Consider the following 22,014-nt stretch of genomic DNA (forward strand, 5'->3'; position numbering starts at 1 on the left):
CCTGGAGGGCAAAACCTCCTGGATTTTCTCGAGTTGCGGCAGGTGCTCTCGACTTACGACGGGGACCTCAGGGACCCGCTCTGGTGGCCTCAGGAAAGGCCAGTCCCCATGCGAGTTCCTCGGGGGCCTCTCGGGATTCCTCTCCCGTCGATGCCGGGGCCTAAGTCCTTGTGTGGAGTCGGGGCCGGAACCTGAGGATTCCTCTCCAGTGCTGACATGGATCTTGGGGTACTTCTGGAGTCTCCCCAGGGGAGTCAGTCTTCGTCTCGAATGCGGGCATGCACTTGCGCTTTCCTCCAGAGCGGTAGTAGCAGTGTCACGGAGTCCGCCTCGTGGATCAAAGGATCTATGGTTTTCCCTCGAGTCTTTTCCACGAGGCTTTCCCACGAGGCTTTCCCACAGGGCTGTCCCACGTGCACACGTGGTGGGAGTCGATCCTTGGCTTGAACGTCAAGGCAGTGCAGGGAAAACAGGTTCCTCTGGAATGGACTGACACATCTGGGGGACTCTTGGAATGGTGGCACGACCCTGGAGTTCCTCTCGCCTTTCCTGTGGAGAGCGCCTCCTCTTGAGATGCGACGGGAACGCCGGGAATTCTTTCCCTACGAAACAGGGAAAGGATCCCTCATCTCGAGCTAGGAGGCGGAAACGGGGCTCCCCTGGATGTGTGCGGGACCCCACGTGCTTCCTCTCGAGTGCAGACGGGTATGTCGGGGAACTTCTTGAGTTGCAGCAAGGGTGTGAAGGACCCTTTGGAAGTTCCAGTGGTTAGATGTGATTGGCCTCGAGAAGCCTCAGCGGAAATGGGCCTCATCTCGCCTGGAGGGCAAAACCTCCTGGATTTTCTCGAGTTGCGGCAGGTGCTCTCGACTTACGACGGGGATCTCAGGGAACCGCTCTGGTGGCCTCAGGAAAGGCCAGTCCCCATGCGAGTTCCTCGGGGGCCTCTCGGGATTCCTCTCCCGTCGATGCCAGGGCCTAAGACCTTGTGTGGAGTCGGGGCCGGAACCTGAGGATTCCGCTCCAGTGCTGACATGGATCTTGGGGTACTTCTGGAGTCTCCCCAGGGGAGTCAGTCTTCGTCTCGAATGCGGGCATGCACTTGCGCTTTCCTCCAGAGCGGTAGTAGCAGTGTCACGGAGTCCGCCTCGTGGATCAAAGGATCTATGGTTTTCCCTCGATTCTTTCCCACGAGGCTTTCCCACGAGGCTTTCCCACAGGGCTGTCCCACGTGCACACGTGGTGGGAGTCGATCCTCGGCTTGAACGTCAAGGCAGTGCAGGGAAAACAGGTTCCTCTGGAATGGACTGACACATCTGGGGGACTCTTGGAATGGTGGCACGACCCTGGAGTTCCTCTCGCCTTTCCTGTGGAGAGCGCCTCCTCTTGAGATGCGACGAGAACGCAGGGAATTCTTTCCCTACGAAACAGGGAAAGGATCCCTCATCTCGAACTAGTAGGCGGAAACGGGGCTCCCCTGGATGTGTGCGGGACCCACGTGCTTCCTCTCGAGTGGAGACGGGTATGTCGGGGAACTTCTTGAGTTGCAGCAAGGGTGTGAAGGACCCTTTGGAAGTTCCAGTGGTTAGACGTGATTAGCCTCCAGAACCCTCAGCGGAAATGGGCCTCATCTCGCCTGGAGGGCAAAACCTCCTGGATTTTCTCGAGTTGCGGCAGGTGCTCTCGACTTACGACAGGGACCTCAGGGACCCGCTCTGGTGGCCTCAGAAAGGCCAGTCCCCATTCGAGTTCCACGGGGGCCTCTCGGGATTCCTCTCCCGTCGATGCCGGGGCCTAAGACCTTGTGTGGAGTCGGGGCCGGAACCTGAGGATTCCTCTCCAGTGCTGACATGGATCTTGGGGTACTTCTGGAGTCTCCCCAGGGGAGTCAGTCCTCGTCTCGAATGCGGGCGTGCACTTGCGCTTTCCTCCAGAGCGGTAGCAGCAGTGTCACGCAGTCCACCGCGTGGATCAAAGGATATATGGTTTTCCCTCGAGTCTTTCCCACGAGGCTTTCCCCCGAGGCTTTCCCACAGGGCTGTCCCACGTGCACACGTGGTGGGAATCGATCCTCGGCTTGAACGTCAAGGCAGTGCAGGGAAAACAGGTTCCTCTGGAATGGACTGACACATCTGGGGGACTCTTGGAATGGTGGCACGACCCTGGAGTTCCTCTCGCCTTTCCTGTGGAGAGCGCCTCCTCTTGAGATGCGACGGGAACGCCGGGAATTCTTTCCCTACGAAACAGGGAAAGGATCCCTCATCTCGAGCTAGGAGGCGGAAACGGGGCTCCCCTGGATGTGTGCGGGACCCCACGTGCTTCCTCTCGAGTGCAGACGGCTATGTCGGGGAACTTCTTGAGTTGCAGCAAGGGTGTGAAGGACCCTTTGGAAGTTCCAGTGGTTAGATGTGATTGGCCTCGAGAAGCCTCAGCGGAAATGGGCCTCATCTCGCCTGGAGGGCAAAACCTCCTGGATTTTCTCGAGTTGCGGCAGGTGCTCTCGACTTACGACGGGGACCTCAGGGACCCGCTCTGGTGGCCTCAGGAAAGGCCAGTCCCCATGCGAGTTCCTCGGGGGCCTCTCGGCATTCCTCTCCCGTCGATGCCGGGGCCTAAGACCTTGTGTGGAGTCTGGCCGGAACCTGAGGATTCCTCTCCAGTGCTGACATGGATCTTGGGGTACTTCTGGAGTCTCCCCAGGGGAGTCAGTCCTCGTCTCGAATGCGGGCATGCACTTGCGCTTTCCTCCAGAGCGGTAGCAGCAGTGTCACGCAGTCCGCCGCGTGGATCAAAGGATCTATGGTTTTCCCTCGAGTCTTTCCCACGAGGCTTTCCCACGAGGATTTCCCACAGGGCTGTCCCACGTGCACACGTGGTGGGAGTCGATCCTCGGCTTGAACGTCAAGGCAGTGCAGGGAAAACAGGTTCCTCTGGAATGGACTGACACATCTGGGGGACTCTTGGAATGGTGTCACGACCCTGGAGTTCCTCTCGCCTTTCCTGTGGAGAGCGCATCCTCTTGAGATGCGACGGCAACGCCGGGAATTCTTTCCCTACGAAACAGGGAAAGGATCCCTCATCTCGAGCTAGGAGGCGGAAACGGGGCTCCCCTGGATGTGTGCGGGACCCCACGTGCTTCCTCTCGAGTGGAGACGGGTATGTCGGGGATCTTCTTGAGTTGCAGCAAGGGTGTGAAGGACCCTTTGGAAGTTCCAGTGGTTAGATGTGATTGGCCTCGAGAAGCCTCAGCGGAAATGGGCCTCATCTCGCCTGGAGGGCAAAACCTCCTGGATTTTCTCGAGTTGCGGCAGGTGCTCTCGACTTACGACAAGGACCTCAGGGACCCGCTCTGGTGGCCTCAGGAAAGGCCAGTCCCCATGCGAGTTCCTCTGGGGATTCCTCTCCCGTCGATACCGGGGCCTAAGACCTTGTGTGGAGTCGGGGCCGGAACCTGAGGATTCCTCTCCAGTGCTGACATGGATCTTGGGGTACTTCTGGAGTCTCCCCAGGGGAGTCAGTCCTCGTCTCGAATGCGGGCATGCACCTGCGCTTTCCTCCAGAGCTGTAGGAGCAGTGTCACGCAGTCCTCCACATGGATCAAAGGATCCATGGTTTTCCCTCGAGCCTTTCTCACGAGGCTTTCCCACGAGGCTTTCCCACAAGGCTGTCCCACGTGCACACGTGGTGGGAGTCAATCCTCGGCTTGAACGTCAAGGCAGTGCAGGGAAAACAGTTTCCTCTCAAATGGACTGACACATCTGGGGGTCTCTTGGAATGGTGGCACGACCCTGGGTTCCTCTCCCCTTTCCTGTGGAGAGCGCTTCCTCTTGAGATGCGACGGGAACGCCGGGAATTCTTTCCCTACGAAACAGGGAAAGGATCCCTCATCTCGAGCTAGGAGGCGGAAACGGGGCTCCCCTGGATGTGTGCGGGACCCCACGTGCTTCCTCTCGAGTGGAGACGGGTATGTCGGGGAACATCTTGAGTTGCAGCAAGGGTGTGAATGACCCTTTGGAAGTTCCAGTGGTTAGACGTTATTAGCCTTGAGAAGCCTCAGCGGAAATGGGCCTCATCTCGACTGGAGGGCAAAACCTCGTGGATTTTCTCGAGTTGCGGCAGGTGATCTCGACTGACGATGGGGACTTCAGGGACCCGCTCTGGTGGCCTCAGGAAAAGCCAGTCCCCATGCGAGTTCCTCGGGGGCCTCTCGGGATCCCTATCCTGTCGATGCCGGGGCCTAAGACCTTGTGTGGAGTCGGGGCCGGAACCTGAGGATTCCTCTCCAGTGCTGACATGGATCTTGGGGTACTTCTGGAGTCTCCCCAGGGGAGTCAGTCCTCGTCTCGAATGCGGGCATGCACTTGCGCTTTCCTCCAGAGCGGTAGCAGCAGTGTCACGCAGTCCGCCGCGTGGATCAAAGGATCTATGGTTTTCCCTCGAGTCTTTATCACGAGGCTTTCCCACGAGGCTTTCCCACAGGGCTGTCTCACGTGCACACGTGGTGGGAGTCGATTCTCGGCTTGAACGTCAAGGCAGTGCAGGGAAAACAGGTTCCTCTGAAATGGACTGACACATCTGGGGGTCTCTTGGAATGGTGGCACGACCCTGGAGTTCCTCTCCACTTTCCTGTGGAGAGCGCTTCCTCTTGAGATGCGACGGGATCGCCGGGAATTCTTTCCCTACGAAGCAGGGAAAGGATCCCTCATCTCGAGCTAGGAGGCGGAAACGGGGCTCCCCTGGATGAGTGCGGGACCCCACGTGCTTCCTCTCGAGTGGAGACGGGTATGTCGGGGAAGTTCTTGAGTTGCAGCAAGGGTGTGAATGACACTTTGGAAGTTCCAGTGGTTAGACGTCATTAGCCTCGAGAAGCCTCAGTGGAAATGGGCCTCATCTCGCCTGGAGGGCAAAACCTCGTGGATTTTCTCGAGTTGCGGCAGGTGCTCTCGACTTACGACGGGGACCTCAGGGACCCGCTCTGGTGGCCTCAGGAAAGGCCAGTCCCCAAGCGAGTTCCTCGGGGGCCTCTGGGGATTCCTCTCCCGTCGATGCCGGGGCCTAAGGCCTTGTGTGGAGTCGGGGCCGGAACCTGAGGATTCCTCTCCAGTGCTGACATGGATCTTGGGGTACTTCTGGAGTCTCCCCAGGGGAGTCAGTCCTCGTCTCGAATGCGGGCATGCACTTGCGCTTTCCTCCAGAGCGGTAGCAGCAGTGTCACGTAGTCCGCCGCGTGGATCAAAGGATCTATGGTTTTCCCTCGAGTCTTTTCCACGAGGCTTTCCCACGAGGCTTTCCCACAGGGCTGTCCCACGTGCACACGTGGTGGGAGTCGATCCTTGGCTTGAACGTCAAGGCAGTGCAGGGAAAACAAATTCCTCTGGAATGGAGTGACACATCTGGGGGACTCTTGGAATGGTGGCACGACCCTGGAGTTTCTCTCGCCTTTCCTGTGGAGAGCGCCTCCTCTTGAGATGCGACGGGAACGCCGGGAATTCTTTCCTAACGAAACAGGGAAAGGATCCCTCATCTCGAGCTAGGAGTCGGAAACGGAGCTCCCCTGGATGTGGGCGGGACACCACGTGCTTCCTCTCGAGTGGAGACGGGTATGTCGGGGAACTTCTTGAGTTGCAGCAAGGGTGTGAAGGACCCTTTGGAAGTTCCAGTGGTTAGAAGTGATTAGTCTCGAGAAGCCTCAGCGGAAATGGGCATCATCTCGCCTGGAGGGCAAAACCTCCTGGATTTTCTCGAGTTGCGGCAGGTGCTCTCGACTTACGACGGGGACCTCAGGGACCCGCTTTGGTGGCATCAGGAAAGGCCAGTCCCCATGCGAGTTCCTCGGGGGCCTCTCGGGATCCCTATCCCGTCGATGCCGGGGCCTAAGACCTTGTGTGGAGTCGGGGCCGGAACCTGAGGATTCCTCTCCAGTGCTGACATGGATCTTGGGGTACTTCTGGAGTCTCCCCAGGGGAGTCAGTCCTCGTCTCGAATGCGGGCATGCACTTGCGCTTTCCTCCAGAGCGGTAGCAGCAGTGTCACGCAGTCCGCCGCGTGGATCAAAGAATCTATGGATTTCCCTCGAGTCTTTCTCACGAGGCTTTCCCACGAGGCTTTCCCACAGGGCTGTCTCACGTGCACACGTGGTGGGAGTCGATCCTCGGCTTGAACGTCAAGGCAGTGCAGGGAAAACTGGTTCCTCTGGAATGGACTGACACATCTGGGGGTCTCTTGGAATGGTGGCACGACCCTGGAGTTCCTCTCCCCTTTCCTGTGGAAAGCGCTTCCTCTTGAGATGCGACGGGATCGCCGGGAATTCTTTCCTTACGAAACAGGGAAAGGATCCCTCATCTCGAGCTAGGAGGCGGAAACGGGGCTCCCCTGGATGTGTGCGGGAACCCACGTGCTTCCTCTCGAGTGGAGACTGGTATGTCGGGGAAGTTCTTGAGTTGCAGCAAGGGTGTGAAGTACCCTTTGTAAGTTCCAGTGGTTAGACGTGATTAGCCTCGAGAACCCTCAGTGGAAATGGGCCTCATCTCGCCTGGAGGGCAAAACCTCCTGGATTTTCTCGAGTTGCGGCAGGTGCTCTCGACTTACGACGGGGACCTCAGGGACCCACTCTGGTGGCCTCAGGAAAGGCCAGTCACCATGCGAGTTCCTCGGGGGCCTCTGGGGATTCCTCTCCCATCGATGCCGGGGCCTGAGACCTTGTGTGGAGTCGGGGCCGGAACCTGAGGATTCCTCTCCAGTGCTGACATGGATCTTGGGGTACTTCTGGAGTCTCCCCAGGGGAGTCAGTCCTCGTCTCGAATGCGGGCATGCACTTGCGCTTTCCTCCAGAGCGGTAGCAGCAGTGTCACGCAGTCCGCCGCGTGGATCAAAGGATCTATGGTTTTCCCTCGAGTCTTTCCCACGAGGCTTTCCCACGAGGCTTTCCCACAGGGCTGTCCCACGTGCACACGTGGTGGGAGTCGATCCTCGGCTTGAACGTCAAGGCAGTGCAGGGAAAACAGGTTCCTCTGTAATGGACTGACACATCAGGGGGTCTCTTGGAATGGTGGCACGACCCAGGAGTTCCTCTCCCCTTTCCTGTGGAGTGCGCTTCCTCTTGAGATGCGACGGGATCGCCGGGAATTCTTTCCCTACGAAACAGGGAAAGGATCCCTCATCTCGAGCTAGGAGGCGGAAACGGGGCTCCCCTGGATGTGTGCGGGACCCCACGTGCTTCCTCTCGAGTGGAGACGGGTATGTCGGGGAAGTTCTTGAGTTGCAGCAAGGGTGTGAAGGACCCTTTGGAAGTTCCAGTGGTTAAATGTGATTGGCCTAGAGAAGCCTCAGCGGAAATGGGCCTCATCTCGCCTGGAGGGCAAAACCGCCTGGATTTTCTCGAGTTGCGGCAGTTGCTCTCGACTTACGACGTGGACCTCAGGGACCCGCTTTGGTGGCCTCAGGAAAGACCAGTCCCCATTGGAGTTCCTCTTGGGATTCCTCTCCCGTCGATGCCGGGGCCTAAGACCTTGTGTGGAGTCGGGGCCGGAACCTGAGGATTCCTCTCCAGTGCTGACATGGATCTTGGGGTACTTCTGGAGACTCCCCAGGGGAGTCAGTCCTCGTCTCGAATGCGGGCATGCACTTGCGCTTTCCTCCAGAGCGGTAGCAGCAGTGTCACGCAGTCCGCCGCATGGATCAAAGGATCCATGGTTTTCCCTCGAGTCTTTCCCACGAGGCTTTCCCACGAGGCTTTCCCACAGGGCTGTCCCACGTGCACACGTGGTGGGAGTCGATCCTTGTCTTGAACGTCAAGGCAGTGCAGGGAAAACAGGTTCCTCTGGAATGGACTGACACATCTGGGGGACTCTTGGAATGGTGTCACGACCCTGGAGTTCCTCTCGCCTTTCCTGTGGAGAGCGCCTCCTCTTGAGATGCGACGGGAACGCCGGGAATTCTTTCCCTACGAAACAGGGAAAGGATCCCTCATCTCGAGCTAGGAGGCGGAAACGGGGCTCCACTGGATGTGTGCGGGACACCACGTGCTTCCTTTCGAGTGGAGACGGGTATGTCGGGAAACTTCTTGAGTTGCAGCAAGGGTGTGAAGGACCCTTTGGAAGTTTCAGTGTTTAGACGTGATTAGCCTCGAGAAGCCTCAGCGGAAATGAGCCTCATCTCGCCTGGAGGGCAAAACCTCCTGGATTTTCTCGAGTTGCGGCAGGTGATCTCGACTGACGATGGGGACCTCAGGGACCCGCTCTGGTGGCCTCAGGAAAAGCCAGTCCCCATGCGAGTTCCTCGGGGTCTCTCGGGATCACTATCCTGTCGATGCCGGGGCCTAAGACCTTGTGTGGAGTCGGGGCCGGAACCTGAGGATTCCTCTCCAGTGCTGACATGGATCTTGGGGTACTTCTGGAGTCTCCCCAGGGGAGTCAGTCCTCGTCTCGAATGCGGGCATGCACTTGCGCTTTCCTCCAGAGCGGTAGCAGCAGTGTCACGCAGTCCGCCGCGTGGATCAAAGGATCTATGGTTTTCCCTCGAGTCTTTCCCACGAGGCTTTCCCACGAGGCTTTCCCACAGGGCTGTCTCACGTGCACACGTGGTGGGCGTCGATCCTCGGCTTGAACGTCAAGGCAGTGCAGGGAAAACAGGTTCCTCTGAAATGGACTGACACATCTGGGGGTCTCTTGGAATGGTGGCACGACCCTGGAGTTCCTCTCACCTTTCCTGTGGAGAGCGCTTCCTCTTGAGATGCGACGGGATCGCCGGGAATTCTTTCCCTACGAAACAGGGAAAGGATCCCTCATCTCGAGCTAGGAGGGGGAAAGGGGCTCCCCTGGATGTGTGCGGGACCCCACGTGCTTCCTCTCGAGTGGAGACGGGTATGTCGGGGAAGTTCTTGAGTTGCAGCAAGGGTGTGAATGACCCTTTGGAAGTTCCAGTGGTTAGACGTGATTAGCCTCGAGAAGCCTCAGCGGAAATGGGCCTCATCTCGCCTGGAGGGCAAAACCTCCTGGATTTTCTCGAGTTGCGGCAGGTGCTCTCGACTTACGACGGGGACCTCAGGGACCCGCTCTGGTGGCCTCAGGAAAGGCCAGTCCCCATGCGAGTTCCTCGGGGGCCTCTCGGGATCCCTATCCCGTCGATGCCGGGGCCTAAGACCTTGTGTGGAGTCGGGGCCGGAACCTGAGGATTCCTCTCCAGTGCTGACATGGATCTTGGGGTACTTCTGGAGTCTCCCCAGGGGAGTCAGTCCTCGTCTCGAATGCGGGCATGCACTTGCGCTTTCCTCCAGAGCGGTAGCAGCAGTGTCACGCGGTCCGCCGCGTGGATCAAAGGATCTATGGTTTTCCCTCGAGTCTTTCCCACGAGGCTTTCCAATGAGGCTTTCCCACAGGGCTGTCCCACGTGCACACGTGGTGGGAGTCGATCCTCGGCTTGAACGTCAAGGCAGTGCAGGGAAAACAGGTTCCTCTGGAATGGACTGACACATCTGGGGGACTCTTGGAATGGTGTCACGACCCTGGAGTTCCTCTCGCCTTTCCTGTGGAGAGCGCCTCCTCTTGAGATGCGACGGGAACGCCGGGAATTCTTTCCCTAAGAAACAGGGAAAGATTCCTCATCTCGAGCTAGGAGGCGGAAACGGGGCTCCCCTGGATGTGTGAGGGACCCCACGTGCTTCCTCTCGAGTGGAGACGTGTACGTCGGGGAACTTCTTGAGTTGCAGCAATGGTGTGAAGGACCGTTTGGAAGTTCCAGTGGTTAGATGTGATTGGCCTCGAGAAGCCTCAGCGGAAATGGGCCTCATCTCGCCTGAAGGGCAAAACCTCCTGGATTTTCTCGAGTTGCGGCAGGTGCTCTCGACTTACGACGGGGACCTCAGGAACCGCTCTGGTGGCCTCAGGAAAGGCCAGTCCCCATGCGAGTTCCTCGGGGGCCTCTCGGGATTCCTCTCCCGTCGATGCCAGGGCCTAAGACCTTGTGTGGAGTCGGGGCCGGAACTTGAGGATTCCTCTCCAGTGCTGACATGGATCTTGGGGTACTTCTGGAGTCTCCCCAGGGGAGTCAGTCCTCGTCTCGAATGCGGGCATGCACTTGCGCTTTCCTCCAGAGCGGTAGCAGCAGTGTCACGCAGTCCGCCGCGTGGATCAAAAGATCTATGGTTTTCCCTCGAGTCTTTCCCACGAGGCTTTCCCACGAGGCTTTCCCACAGGGCTGTCCCACGTGCAGACGTGGTGGGAGTCGATCCTCGGCTTGAACGTCAAGGCAGTGCAGGGAAAACAGGTTCCTCTGGAATGGACTGACACATCTGGGGGACTCTTGGAATGGTGTCACGACCCTGGAGTTCCTCTCGCCTTTCCTGTGGAGAGCGCCTCCTCTTGAGATGCGAAGGGAACGCCGGGAATTCTTTCTCTATGAAACAGGGAAAGGATCCCTCATCTCGAGCTAGGAGGCAGAAACGGGGCTCCCCTGGATGTGTGCGGGACCCCACGTGCTTCCTCTCGAGTGGAGACGGGTATGTCGGGGAACTTCTTGAGTTGCAGCAATGGTGTGAAGGACCCTTTGGAAGTTCCAGTGGTTAGATGTGATTGGCCTCGAGAAGCCTCAGCGGAAATGGGCCTCATCTCGCCTGGAGGGCAAAACCGCCTGGATTTTCTCGAGTTGCGGCAGGTGCTCTCGACTTACGACCGGGACCTCAGGGACCCGCTCTGGTGGCCTCAGGAAAGGCCAGTCCCCATGCGAGTTCCTGGGGGGCCTCTCGGGATTCCTCTCCCGTCGATGCCGGGGCCTAAGACCTTGTGTGGAGTCGGTGCCGGAACCTGAGGATTCCTCTCCAGTGCTGACATGGATCTTGGAGTACTTCTGGAGTCTCCCCAGGGGAGTCAGTCCTCGTCTCGAATGCGGGCATGCACTTGCGCTTTCCTCCAGAGCGGTAGCAGCAGTGTCACGCAGTCCGCCGCATGGATCAAAGGATCCATGGTTTTCCCTCGAGTCTTTCCCACGAGGCTTTCCCACGAGGCTTTCCCACAGGGCTGTCCCACGTGCACACGTGGTGGGAGTCGATCCTTGGCTTGAACGTCAAGGCAGTGCAGGGAAAACAGGTTCCTCTGGAATGGACTGACACATCTGGGGGACACTTGGAATGGTGTCACGACCCTGGAGTTCCTCTCGCCTTTCCTGTGGAGAGCGCCTCCTCTTGAGATGCGACGGGAACGCCGGGAATTCTTTCCCTACGAAACAGGGAAAGGATCCCTCATCTCGAGCTAGGAGGCGGAAACGGGGCTCCACTGGATGTGTGCGGGACACCACGTGCTTCCTTTCGAGTGGAGACGGGTATGTCGGGAAACTTCTTGAGTTGCAGCAAGGGTGTGAAGGACCCTTTGGAAGTTTCAGTGTTTAGACGTGATTAGCCTCGAGAAGCCTCAGCGGAAATGAGCCTCATCTCGCCTGGAGGGCAAAACCTCCTGGATTTTCTCGAGTTGCGGCAGGTGATCTCGACTGACGATGGGGACCTCAGGGACCCGCTCTGGTGGCCTCAGGAAAAGCCAGTCCCCATGCGAGTTCCTCGGGGGCCTCTCGGGATCACTATCCTGTCGATGCCGGGGCCTAAGACCTTGTGTGGAGTCGGGGCCGGAACCTGAGGATTCCTCTCCAGTGCTGACATGGATCTTGGGGTACTTCTGGAGTCTCCCCAGGGGAGTCAGTCCTCGTCTCGAATGCGGGCATGCACTTGCGCTTTCCTCCAGAGCGGTAGCAGCAGTGTCACGCAGTCCGCCGCGTGGATCAAAGGATCTATGGTTTTCCCTCGAGTCTTTCCCACGAGGCTTTCCCACGAGGCTTTCCCACAGGGCTGTCTCACGTGCACACGTGGTGGGCGTCGATCCTCGGCTTGAACGTCAAGGCAGTGCAGGGAAAACAGGTTCCTCTGAAATGGACTGACACATCTGGGGGTCTCTTGGAATGGTGGCACGACCCTGGAGTTCCTCTCACCTTTCCTGTGGAGAGCGCTTCCTCTTGAGATGCGACGGGATCGCCGGGAATTCTTTCCCTACGAAACAGGGAAAGGATCCCTCATCTCGAGCTAGGAGGGGGAAAGGGGCTCCCCTGGATGTGTGCGGGACCCCACGTGCTTCCTCTCGAGTGGAGACGGGTATGTCGGGGAAGTTCTTGAGTTGCAGCAAGGGTGTGAATGACCCTTTGGAAGTTCCAGTGGTTAGACGTGATTAGCCTCGAGAAGCCTCAGCGGAAATGGGCCTCATCTCGCCTGGAGGGCAAAACCTCCTGGATTTTCTCGAGTTGCGGCAGGTGCTCTCGACTTACGACGGGGACCTCAGGGACCCGCTCTGGTGGCCTCAGGAAAGGCCAGTCCCCATGCGAGTTCCTCGGGGGCCTCTCGGGATCCCTATCCCGTCGATGCCGGGGCCTAAGACCTTGTGTGGAGTGGGGGCCAGAACCTGAGGATTCCTCTCCAGTGCTGACATGGATCTTGGGGTACTTCTGGAGTCTCCCCAGGGGAGTCAGTCCTCGTCTCGAATGCGGGCATGCACTTGCGCTTTCCTCCAGAGCGGTAGCAGCAGTGTCACGCGGTCCGCCGCGTGGATCAAAGGATCTATGGTTTTCCCTCGAGTCTTTCCCACGAGGCTTTCCAATGAGGCTTTCCCACAGGGCTGTCCCACGTGCACACGTGGTGGGAGTCGATCCTCGGCTTGAACGTCAAGGCAGTGCAGGGAAAACAGGTTCCTCTGGAATGGACTGACACATCTGGGGGACTCTTGGAATGGTGGCACGACCCTGGAGTTCCTCTCGCCTTTCCTGTGGAGAGCGCCTCCTCTTGAGATGCGACGGGAACGCCGGGAATTCTTTCCCTACGAAACAGGGAAAGGATCCCTCATCTCGAGCTAGGAGGCGGAAACGGGGCTCCACTGGATGTGTGCGGGACACCACGTGCTTCCTTTCGAGTGGAGACGGGTATGTCGGGAAACTTCTTGAGTTGCAGCAAGGGTGTGAAGGACCCTTTGGAAGTTTCAGTGTTTAGACGTGATTAGCCTCGAGAAGCCTCAGCGGAAATGAGCCTCATCTCGCCTGGAGGGCAAAACCTCCTGGATTTTCTCGAGTTGCGGCAGGTGATCTCGACTGACGATGGGGACCTCAGGGACCCGCTCTGGTGGCCTCAGGAAAAGCCAGTCCCCATGCGAGTTCCTCGGGGTCTCTCGGGATCACTATCCTGTCGATGCCGGGGCCTAAGACCTTGTGTGGAGTCGGGGCCGGAACCTGAGGATTCCTCTCCAGTGCTGACATGGATCTTGGGGTACTTCTGGAGTCTCCCCAGGGGAGTCAGTCCTCGTCTCGAATGCGGGCATGCACTTGCGCTTTCCTCCAGAGCGGTAGCAGCAGTGTCACGCAGTCCGCCGCGTGGATCAAAGGATCTATGGTTTTCCCTCGAGTCTTTCCCACGAGGCTTTCCCACGAGGCTTTCCCACAGGGCTGTCTCACGTGCACACGTGGTGGGCGTCGATCCTCGGCTTGAACGTCAAGGCAGTGCAGGGAAAACAGGTTCCTCTGAAATGGACTGACACATCTGGGGGTCTCTTGGAATGGTGGCACGACCCTGGAGTTCCTCTCACCTTTCCTGTGGAGAGCGCTTCCTCTTGAGATGCGACGGGATCGCCGGGAATTCTTTCCCTACGAAACAGGGAAAGGATCCCTCATCTCGAGCTAGGAGGGGGAAAGGGGCTCCCCTGGATGTGTGCGGGACCCCACGTGCTTCCTCTCGAGTGGAGACGGGTATGTCGGCGAAGTTCTTGAGTTGCAGCAAGGGTGTGAATGACCCTTTGGAAGTTCCAGTGGTTAGACGTGATTAGCCTCGAGAAGCCTCAGCGGAAATGGGCCTCATCTCGCCTGGAGGGCAAAACCTCCTGGATTTTCTCGAGTTGCGGCAGGTGCTCTCGACTTACGACGGGGACCTCAGGGACCCGCTCTGGTGGCCTCAGGAAAGGCCAGTCCCCATGCGAGTTCCTCGGGGGCCTCTCGGGATCCCTATCCCGTCGATGCCGGGGCCTAAGACCTTGTGTGGAGTCGGGGCCGGAACCTGAGGATTCCTCTCCAGTGCTGACATGGATCTTGGGGTACTTCTGGAGTCTCCCCAGGGGAGTCAGTCCTCGTCTCGAATGCGGGCATGCACTTGCGCTTTCCTCCAGAGCGGTAGCAGCAGTGTCACGCGGTCCGCCGCGTGGATCAAAGGATCTATGGTTTTCCCTCGAGTCTTTCCCACGAGGCTTTCCAATGAGGCTTTCCCACAGGGCTGTCCCACGTGCACACGTGGTGGGAGTCGATCCTCGGCTTGAACGTCAAGGCAGTGCAGGGAAAACAGGTTCCTCTGGAATGGACTGACACATCTGGGGGACTCTTGGAATGGTGTCACGACCCTGGAGTTCCTCTCGCCTTTCCTGTGGAGAGCGCCTCCTCTTGAGATGCGACGGGAACGCCGGGAATTCTTTCCCTAAGAAACAGGGAAAGATTCCTCATCTCGAGCTAGGAGGCGGAAACGGGGCTCCCCTGGATGTGTGAGGGACCCCACGTGCTTCCTCTCGAGTGGAGACGTGTACGTCGGGGAACTTCTTGAGTTGCAGCAATGGTGTGAAGGACCGTTTGGAAGTTCCAGTGGTTAGATGTGATTGGCCTCGAGAAGCCTCAGCGGAAATGGGCCTCATCTCGCCTGAAGGGCAAAACCTCCTGGATTTTCTCGAGTTGCGGCAGGTGCTCTCGACTTACGACGGGGACCTCAGGAACCGCTCTGGTGGCCTCAGGAAAGGCCAGTCCCCATGCGAGTTCCTCGGGGGCCTCTCGGGATTCCTCTCCCGTCGATGCCAGGGCCTAAGACCTTGTGTGGAGTCGGGCCGGAAGTTGAGGATTCCTCTCCAGTGCTGACATGGATCTTGGGGTACTTCTGGAGTCTCCCCAGGGGAGTCAGTCCTCGTCTCGAATGCGGGCATGCACTTGCGCTTTCCTCCAGAGCGGTAGCAGCAGTGTCACGCAGTCCGCCGCGTGGATCAAAAGATCTATGGTTTTCCCTCGAGTCTTTCCCACGAGGCTTTCCCACGAGGCTTTCCCACAGGGCTGTCCCACGTGCAGACGTGGTGGGAGTCGATCCTCGGCTTGAACGTCAAGGCAGTGCAGGGAAAACAGGTTCCTCTGGAATGGACTGACACATCTGGGGGACTCTTGGAATGGTGTCACGACCCTGGAGTTCCTCTCGCCTTTCCTGTGGAGAGCGCCTCCTCTTGAGATGCGAAGGGAACGCCGGGAATTCTTTCTCTATGAAACAGGGAAAGGATCCCTCATCTCGAGCTAGGAGGCAGAAACGGGGCTCCCCTGGATGTGTGCGGGACCCCACGTGCTTCCTCTCGAGTGGAGACGGGTATGTCGGGGAACTTCTTGAGTTGCAGCAATGGTGTGAAGGACCCTTTGGAAGTTCCAGTGGTTAGATGTGATTGGCCTCGAGAAGCCTCAGCGGAAATGGGCCTCATCTCGCCTGGAGGGCAAAACCGCCTGGATTTTCTCGAGTTGCGGCAGGTGCTCTCGACTTACGACCGGGACCTCAGGGACCCGCTCTGGTGGCCTCAGGAAAGGCCAGTCCCCATGCGAGTTCCTGGGGGGCCTCTCGGGATTCCTCTCCCGTCGATGCCGGGGCCTAAGACCTTGTGTGGAGTCGGTGCCGGAACCTGAGGATTCCTCTCCAGTGCTGACATGGATCTTGGAGTACTTCTGGAGTCTCCCCAGGGGAGTCAGTCCTCGTCTCGAATGCGGGCATGCACTTGCGCTTTCCTCCAGAGCGGTAGCAGCAGTGTCACGCAGTCCGCCGCATGGATCAAAGGATCCATGGTTTTCCCTCGAGTCTTTCCCACGAGGCTTTCCCACGAGGCTTTCCCACAGGGCTGTCCCACGTGCACACGTGGTGGGAGTCGATCCTTGGCTTGAACGTCAAGGCAGTGCAGGGAAAACAGGTTCCTCTGGAATGGACTGACACATCTGGGGGACACTTGGAATGGTGTCACGACCCTGGAGTTCCTCTCGCCTTTCCTGTGGAGAGCGCCTCCTCTTGAGATGCGACGGGAACGCCGGGAATTCTTTCCCTACGAAACAGGGAAAGGATCCCTCATCTCGAGCTAGGAGGCGGAAACGGGGCTCCACTGGATGTGTGCGGGACACCACGTGCTTCCTTTCGAGTGGAGACGGGTATGTCGGGAAACTTCTTGAGTTGCAGCAAGGGTGTGAAGGACCCTTTGGAAGTTTCAGTGTTTAGACGTGATTAGCCTCGAGAAGCCTCAGCGGAAATGAGCCTCATCTCGCCTGGAGGGCAAAACCTCCTGGATTTTCTCGAGTTGCGGCAGGTGATCTCGACTGACGATGGGGACCTCAGGGACCCGCTCTGGTGGCCTCAGGAAAAGCCAGTCCCCATGCGAGTTCCTCGGGGGCCTCTCGGGATCACTATCCTGTCGATGCCGGGGCCTAAGACCTTGTGTGGAGTCGGGGCCGGAACCTGAGGATTCCTCTCCAGTGCTGACATGGATCTTGGGGTACTTCTGGAGTCTCCCCAGGGGAGTCAGTCCTCGTCTCGAATGCGGGCATGCACTTGCGCTTTCCTCCAGAGCGGTAGCAGCAGTGTCACGCAGTCCGCCGCGTGGATCAAAGGATCTATGGTTTTCCCTCGAGTCTTTCCCACGAGGCTTTCCCACGAGGCTTTCCCACAGGGCTGTCTCACGTGCACACGTGGTGGGCGTCGATCCTCGGCTTGAACGTCAAGGCAGTGCAGGGAAAACAGGTTCCTCTGAAATGGACTGACACATCTGGGGGTCTCTTGGAATGGTGGCACGACCCTGGAGTTCCTCTCACCTTTCCTGTGGAGAGCGCTTCCTCTTGAGATGCGACGGGATCGCCGGGAATTCTTTCCCTACGAAACAGGGAAAGGATCCCTCATCTCGAGCTAGGAGGGGGAAAGGGGCTCCCCTGGATGTGTGCGGGACCCCACGTGCTTCCTCTCGAGTGGAGACGGGTATGTCGGGGAAGTTCTTGAGTTGCAGCAAGGGTGTGAATGACCCTTTGGAAGTTCCAGTGGTTAGACGTGATTAGCCTCGAGAAGCCTCAGCGGAAATGGGCCTCATCTCGCCTGGAGGGCAAAACCTCCTGGATTTTCTCGAGTTGCGGCAGGTGCTCTCGACTTACGACGGGGACCTCAGGGACCCGCTCTGGTGGCCTCAGGAAAGGCCAGTCCCCATGCGAGTTCCTCGGGGGCCTCTCGGGATCCCTATCCCGTCGATGCCGGGGCCTAAGACCTTGTGTGGAGTGGGGGCCGGAACCTGAGGATTCCTCTCCAGTGCTGACATGGATCTTGGGGTACTTCTGGAGTCTCCCCAGGGGAGTCAGTCCTCGTCTCGAATGCGGGCATGCACTTGCGCTTTCCTCCAGAGCGGTAGCAGCAGTGTCACGCGGTCCGCCGCGTGGATCAAAGGATCTATGGTTTTCCCTCGAGTCTTTCCCACGAGGCTTTCCAATGAGGCTTTCCCACAGGGCTGTCCCACGTGCACAAGTGGTGGGAGTCGATCCTCGGCTTGAACGTCAAGGCAGTGCAGGGAAAACAGGTTCCTCTGGAATGGACTGACACATCTGGGGGACTCTTGGAATGGTGTCACGACCCTGGAGTTCCTCTCGCCTTTCCTGTGGAGAGCGCCTCCTCTTGAGATGCGACGGGAACGCCGGGAATTCTTTCCCTAAGAAACAGGGAAAGATTCCTCATCTCGAGCTAGGAGGCGGAAACGGGGCTCCCCTGGATGTGTGAGGGACCCCACGTGCTTCCTCTCGAGTGGAGACGGGTACGTCGGGGAACTTCTTGAGTTGCAGCAATGGTGTGAAGGACCGTTTGGAAGTTCCAGTGGTTAGACGTGATTGGCCTCGAGAAGCCTCAGCGGAAATGGGCCTCATCTCGCCTGAAGGGCAAAACCTCCTGGATTTTCTCGAGTTGCGGCAGGTGCTCTCGACTTACGACGGGGACCTCAGGAACCGCTCTGGTGGCCTCAGGAAAGGCCAGTCCCCATGCGAGTTCCTCGGGGGCCTCTCGGGATTCCTCTCCCGTCGATGCCAGGGCCTAAGACCTTGTGTGGAGTCGGGGCCGGAACTTGAGGATTCCTCTCCAGTGCTGACATGGATCTTGGGGTACTTCTGGAGTCTCCCCAGGGGAGTCAGTCCTCGTCTCGAATGCGGGCATGCACTTGCGCTTTCCTCCAGAGCGGTAGCAGCAGTGTCACGCAGTCCGCCGCGTGGATCAAAAGATCTATGGTTTTCCCTCGAGTCTTTCCCACGAGGCTTTCCCACGAGGCTTTCCCACAGGGCTGTCCCACGTGCAGACGTGGTGGGAGTCGATCCTCGGCTTGAACGTCAAGGCAGTGCAGGGAAAACAGGTTCCTCTGGAATGGACTGACACATCTGGGGGACTCTTGGAATGGTGTCACGACCCTGGAGTTCCTCTCGCCTTTCCTGTGGAGAGCGCCTCCTCTTGAGATGCGAAGGGAACGCCGGGAATTCTTTCTCTATGAAACAGGGAAAGGATCCCTCATCTCGAGCTAGGAGGCAGAAACGGGGCTCCCCTGGATGTGTGCGGGACCCCACGTGCTTCCTCTCGAGTGGAGACGGGTATGTCGGGGAACTTCTTGAGTTGCAGCAATGGTGTGAAGGACCCTTTGGAAGTTCCAGTGGTTAGATGTGATTGGCCTCGAGAAGCCTCAGCGGAAATGGGCCTCATCTCGCCTGGAGGGCAAAACCGCCTGGATTTTCTCGAGTTGCGGCAGGTGCTCTCGACTTACGACCGGGACCTCAGGGACCCGCTCTGGTGGCCTCAGGAAAGGCCAGTCCCCATGCGAGTTCCTGGGGGGCCTCTCGGGATTCCTCTCCCGTCGATGCCGGGGCCTAAGACCTTGTGTGGAGTCGGTGCCGGAACCTGAGGATTCCTCTCCAGTGCTGACATGGATCTTGGAGTACTTCTGGAGTCTCCCCAGGGGAGTCAGTCCTCGTCTCGAATGCGGGCATGCACTTGCGCTTTCCTCCAGAGCGGTAGCAGCAGTGTCACGCAGTCCGCCGCATGGATCAAAGGATCCATGGTTTTCCCTCGAGTCTTTCCCACGAGGCTTTCCCACGAGGCTTTCCCACAGGGCTGTCCCACGTGCACACGTGGTGGGAGTCGATCCTTGGCTTGAACGTCAAGGCAGTGCAGGGAAAACAGGTTCCTCTGGAATGGACTGACACATCTGGGGGACACTTGGAATGGTGTCACGACCCTGGAGTTCCTCTCGCCTTTCCTGTGGAGAGCGCCTCCTCTTGAGATGCGACGGGAACGCCGGGAATTCTTTCCCTACGAAACAGGGAAAGGATCCCTCATCTCGAGCTAGGAGGCGGAAACGGGGCTCCACTGGATGTGTGCGGGACACCACGTGCTTCCTTTCGAGTGGAGACGGGTATGTCGGGAAACTTCTTGAGTTGCAGCAAGGGTGTGAAGGACCCTTTGGAAGTTTCAGTGTTTAGACGTGATTAGCCTCGAGAAGCCTCAGCGGAAATGAGCCTCATCTCGCCTGGAGGGCAAAACCTCCTGGATTTTCTCGAGTTGCGGCAGGTGATCTCGACTGACGATGGGGACCTCAGGGACCCGCTCTGGTGGCCTCAGGAAAAGCCAGTCCCCATGCGAGTTCCTCGGGGGCCTCTCGGGATCACTATCCTGTCGATGCCGGGGCCTAAGACCTTGTGTGGAGTCGGGGCCGGAACCTGAGGATTCCTCTCCAGTGCTGACATGGATCTTGGGGTACTTCTGGAGTCTCCCCAGGGGAGTCAGTCCTCGTCTCGAATGCGGGCATGCACTTGCGCTTTCCTCCAGAGCGGTAGCAGCAGTGTCACGCAGTCCGCCGCGTGGATCAAAGGATCTATGGTTTTCCCTCGAGTCTTTCCCACGAGGCTTTCCCACGAGGCTTTCCCACAGGGCTGTCTCACGTGCACACGTGGTGGGCGTCGATCCTCGGCTTGAACGTCAAGGCAGTGCAGGGAAAACAGGTTCCTCTGAAATGGACTGACACATCTGGGGGTCTCTTGGAATGGTGGCACGACCCTGGAGTTCCTCTCACCTTTCCTGTGGAGAGCGCTTCCTCTTGAGATGCGACGGGATCGCCGGGAATTCTTTCCCTACGAAACAGGGAAAGGATCCCTCATCTCGAGCTAGGAGGGGGAAAGGGGCTCCCCTGGATGTGTGCGGGACCCCACGTGCTTCCTCTCGAGTGGAGACGGGTATGTCGGGGAAGTTCTTGAGTTGCAGCAAGGGTGTGAATGACCCTTTGGAAGTTCCAGTGGTTAGACGTGATTAGCCTCGAGAAGCCTCAGCGGAAATGGGCCTCATCTCGCCTGGAGGGCAAAACCTCCTGGATTTTCTCGAGTTGCGGCAGGTGCTCTCGACTTACGACGGGGACCTCAGGGACCCGCTCTGGTGGCCTCAGGAAAGGCCAGTCCCCATGCGAGTTCCTCGGGGGCCTCTCGGGATCCCTATCCCGTCGATGCCGGGGCCTAAGACCTTGTGTGGAGTGGGGGCCGGAACCTGAGGATTCCTCTCCAGTGCTGACATGGATCTTGGGGTACTTCTGGAGTCTCCCCAGGGGAGTCAGTCCTCGTCTCGAATGCGGGCATGCACTTGCGCTTTCCTCCAGAGCGGTAGCAGCAGTGTCACGCGGTCCGCCGCGTGGATCAAAGGATCTATGGTTTTCCCTCGAGTCTTTCCCACGAGGCTTTCCAATGAGGCTTTCCCACAGGGCTGTCCCACGTGCACAAGTGGTGGGAGTCGATCCTCGGCTTGAACGTCAAGGCAGTGCAGGGAAAACAGGTTCCTCTGGAATGGACTGACACATCTGGGGGACTCTTGGAATGGTGTCACGACCCTGGAGTTCCTCTCGCCTTTCCTGTGGAGAGCGCCTCCTCTTGAGATGCGACGGGAACGCCGGGAATTCTTTCCCTAAGAAACAGGGAAAGATTCCTCATCTCGAGCTAGGAGGCGGAAACGGGGCTCCCCTGGATGTGTGAGGGACCCCACGTGCTTCCTCTCGAGTGGAGACGGGTACGTCGGGGAACTTCTTGAGTTGCAGCAATGGTGTGAAGGACCGTTTGGAAGTTCCAGTGGTTAGACGTGATTGGCCTCGAGAAGCCTCAGCGGAAATGGGCCTCATCTCGCCTGAAGGGCAAAACCTCCTGGATTTTCTCGAGTTGCGGCAGGTGCTCTCGACTTACGACGGGGACCTCAGGAACCGCTCTGGTGGCCTCAGGAAAGGCCAGTCCCCATGCGAGTTCCTCGGGGGCCTCTCGGGATTCCTCTCCCGTCGATGCCAGGGCCTAAGACCTTGTGTGGAGTCGGGGCCGGAACTTGAGGATTCCTCTCCAGTGCTGACATGGATCTTGGGGTACTTCTGGAGTCTCCCCAGGGGAGTCAGTCCTCGTCTCGAATGCGGGCATGCACTTGCGCTTTCCTCCAGAGCGGTAGCAGCAGTGTCACGCAGTCCGCCGCGTGGATCAAAAGATCTATGGTTTTCCCTCGAGTCTTTCCCACGAGGCTTTCCCACGAGGCTTTCCCACAGGGCTGTCCCACGTGCAGACGTGGTGGGAGTCGATCCTCGGCTTGAACGTCAAGGCAGTGCAGGGAAAACAGGTTCCTCTGGAATGGACTGACACATCTGGGGGACTCTTGGAATGGTGTCACGACCCTGGAGTTCCTCTCGCCTTTCCTGTGGAGAGCGCCTCCTCTTGAGATGCGAAGGGAACGCCGGGAATTCTTTCTCTTTGAAACAGGGAAAGGATCCCTCATCTCGAGCTAGGAGGCAGAAACGGGGCTCCCCTGGATGTGTGCGGGACCCCACGTGCTTCCTCTCGAGTGGAGACGGGTATGTCGGGGAACTTCTTGAGTTGCAGCAATGGTGTGAAGGACCCTTTGGAAGTTCCAGTGGTTAGATGTTATTGGCC

Source organism: Ovis canadensis, chromosome 6 (genome assembly GCF_042477335.2).
Source record: "Ovis canadensis isolate MfBH-ARS-UI-01 breed Bighorn chromosome 6, ARS-UI_OviCan_v2, whole genome shotgun sequence".
Classification (NCBI taxonomy): Eukaryota; Metazoa; Chordata; class Mammalia; order Artiodactyla; family Bovidae; genus Ovis; species Ovis canadensis.